General features: G+C 39.1%; 1 protein-coding gene across 1 annotated transcript in view; it reads left to right on the top strand.

Moving 5' to 3' along the window:
* The window catches only part of PHYHIPL (phytanoyl-CoA 2-hydroxylase interacting protein like), a 224,061-nt gene that overhangs the window by 22,322 nt on the left and 187,447 nt on the right, over positions 1-14,292 (top strand). The window lies entirely within an intron of this gene.

Here is a 14,292-nt window from a genome sequence, read left to right as displayed (position 1 = left end):
TGATATGTAAGGAGGTAGCCCACTTGTGTCCACTAAAATATCAGTTTTGTGTGGACTGGTGTTTTAACTGTTTCTGTACATTAGGAGGCTTGTAATTGTATATTTTTTCTTGTAGAAACCTTATTCCAACATCTAACAGTTTAATTCATGAATGAGTTAATAAAAAACACATTTAGTAAATCACATTTGATTTCCAAAATGTACTAGTAAACTGTCATATTTTTAATGAGCTCTTTTGAATTGATTGATTTTTATTTCACATTTACTGTTGGACGTAACTAATTTGTTATCAAAGAAACTCATTAAGAGTTGTAAAGATAAATTATCAGCAAAATTGTAATTTATGTGAAGTAGTTGTAGGTGTTGTACTTTATCAAAGATTATGTGATCCAGTATGCCATACAAGGAGGAATTGAACATTGCATGTACAGCAATTGGCTTTCTAATCAGTCTTATTTATTACCTGTTAGAATCTTCAAATGTACCTGTATACTAAAGTGTATATCTGGATCATGCAGATATATCAAATAAAATCGCAATAAGCGTTTATTGATTGGTTTGCGCAAAAGTTATAGTGTTTACAAAATAGGGGATAGTTTTATGGCATTTTTATGAATTTTTTTTTTTTTTACTAGTAATGGCGGCGATCAGCGATTTTTATTGTGACTGCGACATTATGGCGGACATGTCGCACATTTTTGACACATTTTTGGGACCATTGTCATTTATACAGCAATCAGTGCTATAAAAATGCACTGATTCCTGTGTAAATGACACTGTCAGTGAAGGGGTTAACCACTAAGGGGCGGGGAGGGGTTAAGTATGTCCTAGGGGAGTAATTACTAACTGTAGGGGGATGAGCTAGCAGTGTCATTACACTGATCACTGCTCCCGATTACAGGGAGCTGTGATCAGTGACACTTGTCACTAGGCAGAATGGGGAGATGCTTGTTTACATCAGCATCTCCCCATTCGTCCTCTCCGTGAGGCGATCGTGGGTATTCCCGCGGCGATCGAGTCCGTGGGACCCGTGACCCGACTCACGGGGCTCCCGGCCGGCGCGCACGCAATGGCACGGCGGGAAATTCAAATGGATGTACCTGTAAGTCCATTTGCCCAGCCGTGCCATTCTGCCGACGTACATCAGCGTGCGCCGGTCGGGAAGGGGTTAAAACAGTTATTTTATACTACGGTTGCTTTAAGAGCCATAGCAGGCGCGCGATCCCCACCGGCCACCCACGATTGCCGGCACGAGAGCAGGAATGGGGATTTGTGTGTGTATGTGTCCTGTCAGGGGAGGAGAAACAGATCATGTGTTCCTTCTAATTAGGAACAATGATCTGTCTTCTCTCCCAGTCAGTCCAATCCCCTCACAGTTAGAACACACAGTTAACCCCTTGATCACCCCCTAGTGTTAAGCCCTTCCCTGCCAGTGACATTTTTACAGTAATCAGTGGCTATTTTTAGCTCTGATCGCTGTATAAATGTCAGTGGTCCCAAAAAAGTGTCCGATTTGTCCGCTGCAATATCGCAGTCCTGATAAAAATCATTGATCGCTGCCATTACTATCAAACTCAAGACAAAAGTACAAGTTTACATTGTTTCAATAATTTTATATTAAAGAGGTTTAAGGCTAGGTTCACACAAGTGTGTCAAGACTTGACCTGATTTGCAGTGCATTTTTTTAAACATTTTTCATGCTTCGTGGTTTTTTTTTTTTTTTTTTTTTAGGAGGAGACTGAATTTTATACCCAAAGCCCTGTCAAATGTACACTAAAGATGCTTTTACATGCTTTTTACACACATTTTGTTGTGTTGCCTTTGAAGGCTATGAGGCCAAAATTGTACGACATCTGCACCAAAGTAGCACATATACCTTTTCCAAAAACACACTGTGCTGCGCCGCATTGATGTGACAGGCCACAGTTGACGATAATGTGATTTCCATTGTCATGCAATTCTGTGTGACTAAAGTCACATCTGAAATCGCACTAGTGTGAACCAGGCCTTTGTTTTTTTTATACCTTTTTAAATAAATGTGGAAGCCACCCTCCCGGTTTGTAGCTTGCCTTAATTGGTGCTTTGGGTATTGTGGGCGTTCTGTGCCATCTGGAAAAGTTAAGTATGGCAATACATAACAATTAAGGCATCAACGATTGTTAGAAGCTAGTTAGTTGCTGCATATCCAATGTTGAGCCCTGTGATGATTTTTGCATTGAAGATAGGTTCAGAATGTACAGGTAAAGCAAACCCTTTTTTGTGCTGGAAAAAAACCCCATACAATTAGGATGTTTGCACTATGATGGCCTTGTTTTGTATGGTAAATCTTTCTCTTTTGCAGATATACACTTACACTGGTCTACAAGGAGAAAGCCACGGAAATGAAAGTAGCTATATTTGACCAGAATTGAGTCACTAATAAAGGAAAATTAGGTCCTGAGTATTAATTGGCTCCAGTTTCCAAAATACAGCTTCAGGTCAAAAGTGCATCAAAATAATTCAAAATTACGAGGGGAATGTGTGATTATGCTCCATAACTTTTCTGCTAAATGTGATATAGCAATAAGAATGGTGCCACACCAATCATTATAAATGTATAGTTTAATTGATACAAATGTAGCAGAAGTTATCTACAATGGGGCAAAAAAGTATTTAGTCAGCTACCAATTATGCAAGTTCTCCCACTTAAAAAGATGAGAGAGGCCTGTAATTGTCATCATAGGTATACTTCAACTATGAGAGACAAAATGTGGAAACAAATCCAGACAATCACATTGTCTGATTTTTTGAAAGAATTTATTTGCAAATTATGGTGGAAAATAAGTATTTGGTCACCTACAAACAAGCAAGATTTCTGACTCTCTCAGACCTATATCTTCTTCTTTAAGAGGCTCCACTGTCCTCCACTCATTACCTGTATTAATGGCACCTGTTTGAACTTGTTATCAGTATAAAAGACACCTGTCCACAACCTCAAACAGTCACACTCCAAACTCCACTATGGTGAAGACCAAAGAGCTGTTGAAGGACACCAGAAACAAAATTGTAGACCTGCACCAGGCTGGGAAGACTGAATCTGCAATAGGCAAACAGCTTGGTGTGAAGAAATCAACTGTGGGAGCAATAATTAGAACATGGAAGACTTACAAGACCACTGATAATCTCCCTCGATCTGGGGCTCCACGCAAGATCTCACCCCGTGGGGTCAAAATGATCACAAGAACGGTGAGCAAAAATCACAGAACCACACGGGGGGACCTAGTGAATGACCTGCAGAGAGCTGGGACCAACGTAACAAAGGCTACCATCAGTAGCACACTACGCTGCCAGGGACTCAGATCCTGCAGTGCCAGACGTTTCCCCCTGCTTAAGCCAGTACATGTCCAGGCCCGTCTGAGGTTTGCTAGAGAGCATTTGGATGATCCAGAAGAGGATTGGAAGAATGTCATATGGTCAGATGAAACCAAAGTAGAACTGTTTGGTAGAAACACAACTCGTCGTGTTTGGAGGCGAGAGAATGCTGAGTTGCAACCAAAGAACATCATACCTACTGTGAAGCATGGGGGTGGCAACATCATGCTTTAGGGCTATTTCTCTGCAAAGGGAACAGGACGACTGATCCGTGTACATGAAAGAATGAATGGGGACATGTATCATAAGATTTTGAGTGCAAACCTCCTCCCATCAGCAAGGGCATTGAAGATGAAACGTGGCTGGGTCTTTCAGCATGACAATGATCCCAAACACACTGCCTGGACAACGAAGGAGTGGCTTCGTAAGAAGCATTTCAAGGTCCTGGAGTGGCCTAGCCAGTCTCCAGATCTCAACCCCATAGAAAACCTTTGGAGGGAGTTGAAAGTGCGTGTTGCCCAGCGACAGCCCCAAAACATCACTGCTCTAGAGGAAATCTGCATGGAGGAATGGGCCAACATACCAGCAACAGTGTGTGACAACCTTGTGAAGACCTACAGAAAATGTTTGACCTCAGTCATTGCCAACAAAGGATATATAACAAAGTGATGAGATGAACTTTTGATATTGAAAAAATACTTATTTTCCACCATAATTTGCAAATAAATTCTTTCAAAAATCAGACATGTGATTGTCTGGATTTGTTTCCACATTTTGTCTCTCATAGTTGAGGTATACCTATGATGACAATTACAGGCCTCTCTCATCTTTTTAAGTGGGGGAACTTGCACAATTGGTGGCTGACTAAATACTTTTTTGCCCCACTGTACATTGTTTACACAGTTTCGAGGCATCTTGGCTTCTGAGGGAAAATATCACACAATTGTTCCCTGGAAATTCTAGGCCAGTGGTTCTCAACTCCGGTCCTCAGGGCCCACCAACAGGCCAGGTTTGCAAGATAACTGAAATACATCACAGGTGACATCATTTGCTGCTCAGTGATTGCAGTATTCTAGTCTGCATCTCCCCAAAGTAATACTTAAAATCTGTTCTGTTGGTGGGTCCTGAGGACTGGAGTTGAGAACCACTGTTCTAGGCAATGACACTTTCATAAGCCACGAGATGTAACTGTATGATGCGTAGATCTGACCAAGTCAAATGTACCTTGCAATAAAAGAACAATAAATTACAGTTCGGTAATCTTTAGTCTCAAAGTGAAGATAAATTCATACACTTCCATGTGTTGCCATTTTCATTTTTCTACCATACATTGTTGAGAAGTTACGAGGCATCATGATCATTAGACACCTCCCTCCCTTGTAGGTAAATATACTCACCTGCGTATAAATCTTTATTGTGAAATATCTTGAAACCTTTAGCCAAGCAGCACCTTTATTACCTGTCTTCTAATTCAGCTAATCAAAATATGTAAGAATTAGCACATTTTATCTCAGAGGTCGATAATTTCCCAAAATTTGTAGACCAGCGCTTACCTCTTAATAAGTAATCTCTTAATTAAGTCTAATCCCAGGAACAAAAAACTGAATATGTTGCAGTTTGCCAGTCAGATGTGGTGTCTGCATTAAAATATATATATATATATATATATATATATATATATATATATGTGTGTGTGTGTGTGTGTGTGTGTGTGTGTGTATATATATATATATGTATAAATCTTTTTTTTTTAACTTTTATTCCTTTATTTTCACATGGTGATTGGGCCAGTAACACATTTTCTATAACTCATGCATTATCTATGGAGGTGCATGGTAGCCACCCTTAAACAGCAGCATTGCCAAACCTGTGGAGAAGGTAGTTTTGGATGGACTAGTAAAATTAGATGGACTTATGTAAGTGACTAACAAATTAAGGCCTACATACCACTAACACTTTTCAAGCAGTTACAGCAATGTTTTATTTTCTTTTGGGTAATCTGAATAAAAGCTTACAGATGTAAGCTCCCCTCTCAAAAAAACAAACTGCGCAACTATGTCTCAATCCCTAACTTACCTCTACCAGCAGGGCAGCACTCAAGTGTTTCACACCAATATAAACAATAACAATATAAAGTGCAGCCTTAATATATCATAAAATTTAAAGGCAGTTCCAACATATAATATTCCCACTCACATAAATATATCTATGATCAGAAAAGTGTCCAGACCAGCAAATGGTAAAAATAATAGTGAAAACACATCACTAAAAAAAATATACCCAAACGTTGCAAAAGCTGCAATTTCAAAATGTCCATAAAGCTCGAATGACCCCTAAAAATGTAACTGTGTATAATTCATGTATATAGTTTTTTGCACAAATCCCAACTTCCAGGTGTTCTTCAATGTGCTCTTCCTAGGCAGAAACAACAGCATGGTTTACACCAGGGGTATCCAACCTTTCTGACCTTCTTTTGGAAGAAGAGGAATATTCGTCTTGGGCCAAGCATAAAATCCACTAATAAGGATCGTTGGTGAGCAGAAAAAGTCAGGAAGACCACAAATGAACAAATATATATATTACATATCTGAGTAATACAACTTTGTAATTATTTTTATTAAAAAAATAGAAGAAGGCAACATAAAACGAGTGCGATAGTTGACTCTGTTTTAAAAAAACAAATGCATCAGTATCTGTTTTGATGGATGTAGTAGCAATTCTCAATGAATTCTCAAGTTGCTCGTGGGATATTTTTGATTCTAATTTTGCCCTTCGTGTGATTCTTCCATGAGCGGAGTTGCTCACAAATATAGGTGCTGACAAAAACTGATGACATGTGTTCGCTAAGCTTGGGCCACATTCATAGCCATCTTCAGCCTGCAGGTTGGACACCCCTTGTTTATACACTCTCCACCCAGTGCTATGAATCTGCTCACCTTTATACATAGACCTCTTAAGTGTTATAGGAGGTCTATGAATGCTGAATGCTGACGTCCAGTTCTTGGTAATGTCACTGTTGTGCCATATTTTCTTCAATTGATGACTGTCTTCACTGTGTTTCATGGTATACCTAATGTCTTGGAAATTATTTTGTACTCTTCTCCTGACTGATACCTTTTAAGGTCTCTTGCACATTGCAGCTCTAAAAAAGCTAAGTACCGTTTTTTTTTATTTTGTTTTATTTACTGAGCTAAAATTCAGCCCATTAATTGTAATGTACCTATGCCCACAGTCGCGCAAAGAAGCGCAGTGCATTTTTCAGTAAAAAAAACCCAAAAAAACAAAAAAACAAAAATCTGCATTTTTGGTCAATAATTTACGCCCCATGCATGCAAATACGCGCAACGGGAATGCAAAAATAAATGTGCGCAAAAATACGCGCAAATACCGACAAAAGAACCCCTGAAATTACGTCTGAAAAAGTAGATTCTCAAACAGGAGTATCATGTGCAAGAGGCCTAACGATGAGATCCCTCTGATGCTTTGGAAACTCTCTGCAGACCATGGCTTTTTGCTGTAGGATGTGACTAAGAAAAGTTTAGGAAAGACCTACTAGTAGGGTTGCACGGATACTGCTTTTTTAAGACCAAGTACCTATACTTTTTTTCAAGTACTCGCCAATACTGATTACAGGTACGTTTTTTTGTAATGCCAATGTGAAAGTTTTTCTTCATTTCTGTCAAAAAATTGATGGGGGTGGCACTGATGAGGAGGCACTAATATGCAGCACTGATAGGATTAGGCGACACTGATGGGCACTGATGAGGTGGCACTGAAGAGCACTGATGGGGTGGCACTGATGAGGAGGCACTAATATGCAGCAGTGATGGGCACTGAACTCATAGGTGGCACTGGTATGCACTGATATGCAACACTGATGAACAGTAATGGTGGGAACTGATGAGCACTGACTGATGAGCACTGACTGATGGGCACTGATAGGTGGCACTGATGGGCGGCACTGGTGGGAACTGATGGGCAGCACTTATGGGCAATGATAGGTGGCACTGATGGGTGGCACAGCACTGATGGGCAATGAAAGGCAGCACTGATTGGCAATTGGCTGGCATAATGAGACAACTAATATTTAAAAGATTTGATTCTGCTAGCAAGACAGACAAATGCCTGTTCCGTCAGAACATGGCGACGCCCATCTTGGTGCACCCTACACTCGGCCACAGTAAGCCTGCAGTCAGAAGGCAACAGCGGAATCTTGTTAGACCCAGGCCATATATTGCAAGATGGGCATTGTGGTCTTCTGACGGAACATCACTTCCGTTAATGAATTTTATTGAATTGTACAGTTTATAGGTGGAAAAATTCTGAAATGATTTATCTTTGTCTCATTTTTTGTACATCACAGAAACCTGACATTAAAACAGGCGTGTGTGGACCTTTTTATATCCATTGTACTTGTATCAAAAAGTATCCTGTTCTCTTTGTATTGCTTCCTTTTGTGAAGTCCCTGGTGATCCTGACAGTCTCTCTGCTTTCCTGTTACAAACTGACCACACTAGGCACGAGAGCACAGTGTGGTCAGTTCTCTAGCTATGCTGGAAATTCAGCCTGCTCTCCAATGATCAGACTTGCCCCCCCCCCCATGCACAGCCTTTCACTGTAAAGATCAGTGTACTGCTGTTTTCCTCCCCTTTAAATATTATACAGCCGAGAACAAAAGTATTTATAATGGTTTTTATTTCCTTTTTGTTATGTTTTTTTAATTAGGTATTTGCAGTGTTTTTAAGCATGTTAGTTTCCTTTTTTATGATTTTTTAAAATTTTTTTATTTTTTATCTATACACAAATGTTTTGCCTTTCATTTCTATTTTAAACTGAATGGGTTGCTTTACAAGAAGAGGATTTGCAATCACTTCATAGTTGTGAATGCTGCCTGCCTGTTGGTCATCTTTTTCCACAACTTCCTGAATTCCCTGCAAGCTTTGCAGCTTCTCCTCTGCTGTTTACCTTTGATTTCTAATGACTACATATCCCATGAGGCCTTTCTGCCTACAAACAGTGTTTCTTTTACTGACTTCTGAAACCCCTCCTCTCAGCAACTCTCTAGTTCAGAAGGCAGATTCTACAAATTCTCTGACATAGCAGTGTCTACTCACACAGTATCGTGAATATGTATGTAAAACATAACGTAACTGGGACTTTCAACGGTACTTGTGAAAGTCTAGAGATGTGAAGGCCCGGAAAAATTCTGAAAAAAAAAAGTTTTTTTCGTTTTTTTGTTTTTTGGCTTTTTTGTTTTTTTCCAAAAAATTGGAAAAATTGAAAAAAGAAAAAAAAAAATTGTGGAATATTTTATTTTAACAGAAGCAGAGACGGATACTGACAATTTCAGCTCAGAAAATGATTCTGATTTAATGTCCATTGAAACTTAGTCCCACTCTCTTCTTAGCACTTCCCCCATCTTCAATTCTTTTTATGAGAATGGGGTTTTTATTTTTATTTAATACTGTGAAGAGGAAATATGAAAAATTCTTACTTTTGAAAATTGTTTTGTGGAGGCTTTTTGGCTGTTCCACATAAACTAGTAAGCAGTTTAGGAGATTGTTGCTTCCTTTGTTACAAATAAATATTATAAAAAAGTAAATTCTGTTTGTGAGAATTGTTTGGCTACACTATATTTTTAATATGCTAGTTGTGATAATTTTATGCCAAGTCAAATTGTCCATAGTCATATTTTATGTTCCTAAAGTAACAGAATGACTTTCAATCTTAAAAAGACAAAAAAGTGCTAATGTATGATTTTTTTCAATTTTTCCGAAAATTTCCGTTTTTATTTTCCCCCCAAAAAAACAGGTTTTTTTCCAAGCTTCAAAATTTCCGGAAATTTTACATCTCTATGAAAGTCTCATTTTTACATATTGAATAAAGGTTGATGCTTCAGATACAGAATGTTTATTCATAAGGTCCTAAGCTAACATAGAATGTGTGTCACAGAATTCAAGAATGTAAATGTGTGAGGATCTAACCAGGTCATTTTATAGAGTTCAAGATTGTTCAGATTAATAAGAATAGGCTAGAAATATTTCAAATAGAATGTGGAAATGAATATAGAATTTTACATTTTTACCATAAATACACTTTAATAATAGATCACTAAAGTAGCATTGGCAGCAATAGCTTTAGCTGCTGTTAAAAGCTGGATCACTCCATCCAAATAGCAAAGCCAAAAGGAAGGTGCTGGGAGTGTGGGAAAGCTTTTTGTATTGCTAGCAATACTTGCACATATTTCGGTGTACAACAATTGCTCCTTGAATAAATAAAGCAATCCCCACAAACTGAATCATCACCCCAGCACTGCTTATATTTTAAAAGCCAATTACAGTGTTTTGATCCCTATGTTAGTTCAGAAGGTAGGAACCCACACTAGTGGTGTGTCAGGTAATGGCCAATTAAGAGTCAGAACTTGAGGACTGTAATGCAGCAGTATCTAGATTATAGTCCTGTTGGGTACTTTATATGCTGTGCCTGGTATTCAATTTTCAGACATTTATAAGGTGTTTCAAATGGGCAAGATCTGCAAGTTGGCGGTCACAATTCATTTTTTTTATAAGAATCAGCTAAGATGTGATTCCTGGTTACTAGTTGCTGAAGGTTACTGCACATTCCATACAGTCATTTCACTTATAGAGAGTAAGCCCAAAACTGACACAAAAAACTGTCAATTTTATGTTCATTTACAGTATCCAGGCATGTGAATATAATTGTTTGCATTGTAATAAGCTAATAAAATATGATTTAGAAGTGCCACAAAGGTAATTAAATCAGTACTGAGGGGCCTGTACTTATCCCTGACACTGAAATATTTTAGAAGCCAAGTGTAGTCTCAAGTGCACATTAGAGAAGAATCCAAACGGGTACATTAATGTTTGCTTACTGACCAAGTAACTAATGAGAAGCAATTATTACTCATCAAGGAGTTCTTTTTACTCCTCTTATATCCAGTGCAGTCTTTCCCATCCCTGTGCAGAATATGTCTTTTCAAAGCATGGTTTAGACACCGCTGCCAGTTTGTTTTATTTTTAATTGCACAGAGTGCTGACCAGTCAGACTTTAGCTTTCAGTAGTCTCATTCGCTTTAGTGCTAAAAGATTACTTTTGGTTGTCTGCTTTTATGCACGATATGCTATATAGGGAGCAGTATCGTTATGTGTACTTGCCAATTTCAGAATGTTTTAGTGGTTGAACCTTGTATATGTATTACAAATACTTTAAAAATAACTTTAAAATCATAGCCTGTAGGGTTGCAAAGGGTTCATTTGGGAGTCTTGTGAAGAAAACAATAGAATATCCATAGGTTTATAGATTGCTCAAGGCTATTTGTATTGAAAACCACAGATAGGCTGTTTTTGTTCAGTGTAAAATCAATGTGAAATTGGAGAAGATGTCACTCCATTATGTTTTATTATTCCAATTACTCTGTTCAGTCTGTGCCATATTTGGTTGCCCACATTTATCCTTTGCTTTGAAGGGTCAGTCAGTTTGAAATACTGTAACTTTTCATTCTTGTGACTAGGTCAGGTGGCGAATCATCTACACAATTTTACTTATCTTTTTGGGGACTCCAGCAATAGCGATTTTTCACCTGAGTTCCCAGATCTGCCCAGCTGTTTTGGCTTTTCAAGGGAGTATTATTGTCTGTGCTAGAATTTCAAACATGGGGTACCATTTAGAATCTGAATATATGAAGCCAGAGCCCACAAATCCTTGTAATTCAGTTGTGAGTAGACTGTAATTTTCAAAGCTGCTTTATTCATGTCGTATGTAGTTTTGGTCGATAACTTGGTTAGGTATAGAGTTACTTTAGTGTCTATGACCTTTACAAAGTCCACTGAGGATGTTGTGATGCTGCTGTCTTCTCTTTAATAAAGAAAAGGAAGGAATTTAAAAAGACCATAGTGGCCTTGCTGTGAAGGGTACTTGGAGACTAGGGTAGACTGATCTTACTGCCAGAGTTCTTAATAATAATAATAATAGACTGGTAAATCATTTTAATCTACCAGTATCCTTTTAACTAAAGTATGTTTTATTTACATTCTAGGTACTTAGACATCATCTGCTTCTGTCCATGCTAGGTTTGCAATTTGGGGATAAGGTAATATTATCTTAGATTAACTGTAAGTAAAATCTTTAGAGTAAAAGGCTGCTTTTTTAGGACAAACTGTGTATGTCTCTTCTGCCATTGAAGCTTCTACCAGCCTGTCAGCACTTTTCTAAATGTGTGCACTCTACCCAAGGCTGCTGATACAGGGCACTGACCCCATCAGGTCAGTGCGGGACCTGGCAAGAGTGAGCATCTCACAGCATAGAGATAAAAGCGAGATGAACTGCAGGTACAGATAGTATTGAGGGATGTGAGTGATGCAAGTCATGCAGCTGGGTAATGGGAAATGCATGGAGTATAGAGTAGGGGGGTAAAGGGGGTACAGAGTGTGGGGTAGTGGTCAGGGCCACTGATAGGGGGAGGGGGTCCTGTGGTCTTTGACAGCCCTGACTGCACCATGCATATGCAGCTTAGTGTACAGTCTCTGCATGATTGTGTGCTGATACAAAATAAAATGGATGGTCGTCATGCTATCTGGACCTTATCAGTCAAGAAGCTGAAGCCTCTGATCCTGGAAGAAGATCAGACGAAGTGGAGGGGAGCACTGACATCACATTGCTGGAGAGATCTGCTTTCCGAGGTAAGAGTAGAGTGCCATAATGTGCAAATATGCTATGCATACATGTACATTATGGCAGGAACCTCCTGGGGGCCCGAAATATTTACACTAATCTGGCAGTTTACTTCCACTTTAAGACTGCACTCCAAGCAAAGTGCACACAGTTGAATTACGTGTATGAGAGATATTTTGGCTGCCATAGGATTAGTAAGTCTATGAAGTCTTGAAATTAAAACAGATAAGTGTACTGGTTGGTAACCTCTTTTCTCATTTGCAGTTAAGCAGTGTAGCTTAGTTACCTTCCTGCCTTCAGTTTGTGAATAGTGAAGAAGCAGCAAGATCTTTATGAAATCATCACTCTGCTCTCGCCTCCTTTCATCTTGTTGTGCCTGCTAGCACTGCCCCCTTTTCTTCTACTGAAAAAAGAAGGCTGATATCAAGACATGTTTAGACACTTACACTTGTTGCAAATTTTTTTTTTTTTTAAATTAACGCTGAACTGCATTATTTGGTGGTTTGCCCTGAATAGACAAGCAGCTTGAACATTGCTTAGATGTAGGCTACCTCAAGACATTGTGCCTGGATGGCTGTAGCTTCAGCTATAGGTTAATTGGAGTGATCGGTTTATTTTATACAGCTTGTTTATTGCTGTACGGTGTACCACCCTGACTTGTGCTCCTAGCAGATGGCACCGTCATCTCCGGCTACACAAAGCAGCTTACTGGACAGTGTACATTGCTTCTCTCTGACTGTAGTGCTGACCAGCATCTAAAGAAATCCAATTTTAATCTCCTCTTCTAGGTAAGAATATCACATTATCCAAGTGAGTCTGCAACAAAACTAGTGACAGGGCACAAATGCTGGTCTGTGGTTTTAATTCTACATTAACCCTCCAGGTGCAGATAAGATGAGTTATCCAGTTTGACAATATAAATCTATGCCTAAAATGTATTGCTAAATTACTAAATAAATCCAGGCAGTTATTATATAGGTATGTACTTAATGTACTGTAATAACATTAGCAGTACTAATAGTAATCCAATACCCTGTACATTCACTGTAGACATGTATCCAGTTTAAGAGAATTCTACCACCCTTTTCAAGTATAGAGCTGCTTAAGTCCCTAACCTCTATCCACCACATCAAGTAATTGTTTATATGGGGCAGATTAAGGAACGCCCCATATTGCATCCTGGAAGTAGAACTTTAGTTTTCCTGGGCAAGATATAAAAAGCTGAATAGGAGTGACCACACATGGACTTTTACTTATTTTTTTTTCAGATATTTATATAGTGCTGGCAATTTTTTTATGGAGTACTTTTTACATATTGTACATTCACATTAGGCCATGCCCCTAGGAAGCTTAAAATCTAAGGTCTCACTCACTCGCGCACACACACACACACACACACACACACACACTAGGGCCAGTTAGAGACCGGAGCCAGTTAATCCCTCGCATGTCTTTGGAGTGTCAGAGCAACCCACACAAGCACAGGGAGAACATGCAAACGCCATGTAGATAGTGTCCTGAATGGGTTTTGAAATGTAAAGTTAGATGTAATACTACTTGGTGGAATTATGATCTTTGTGTCTTATGATCAAGCTGCCTGTCAAAGTTGTTCTTATTCAGTCCAATTTTTTCGTATGATTTGGATATGCTTGTAAAATATATGTATGCCCTGGTATTATGCAGTTTGCAGCTGATTTGTTATCTAGCCCATGGTTCCTGTTTCAGGACAACATGGGGCGGGGTTGCTTTCTTTCCTGAGGTCTGTCATGTGTCTCCACAAATGAGTGTTCCGTGGCATAAATCAGGAGATAGTCACTGCTGCAAGAGCAGTGCAGTCTGCCGACATGCTCCAACATCTGTTTGGGGTGGCTGCATGGACTGCTGTTGATCATAGGACAACTTTTCAAGGGTTCCAGGAATATGGGAGGCATCATTTTTGAGTGTAAGAGTTACATGGCTGTCTAAAAGTGGCAGTGAGAGGATATCCACCATGGGTGTTTTGGGTCCCATATTCAAGAAAGTCTGTCTTTTCTGTGACTATGGGAGTTTAGGTCTGCTTGGGGCCACCCCTGGTGGCTGTCACTGTGGTTTGTTATCCTTTGGTAGGGAGTAGAAGTGTTATCTTCAATCAAGCAGTACTGGATTTTTGTTTTAGCCTGGTACCAACCAGGATCAGGAGCCAAGTCATTTGGGCTGTTTTTTTTTTTTTTTTGTTTTTCATATTCTCTGTGGAGAAGTTCCCCATACACG

Source organism: Aquarana catesbeiana, linkage group LG08 (assembly GCF_042186555.1).
Source record: "Aquarana catesbeiana isolate 2022-GZ linkage group LG08, ASM4218655v1, whole genome shotgun sequence".
Taxonomy (NCBI): domain Eukaryota; kingdom Metazoa; phylum Chordata; class Amphibia; order Anura; family Ranidae; genus Aquarana; species Aquarana catesbeiana.
The sequence above is the reverse complement of the archived record's forward strand: the minus strand, read 5'-3'. Positions and strand labels throughout refer to the sequence as shown.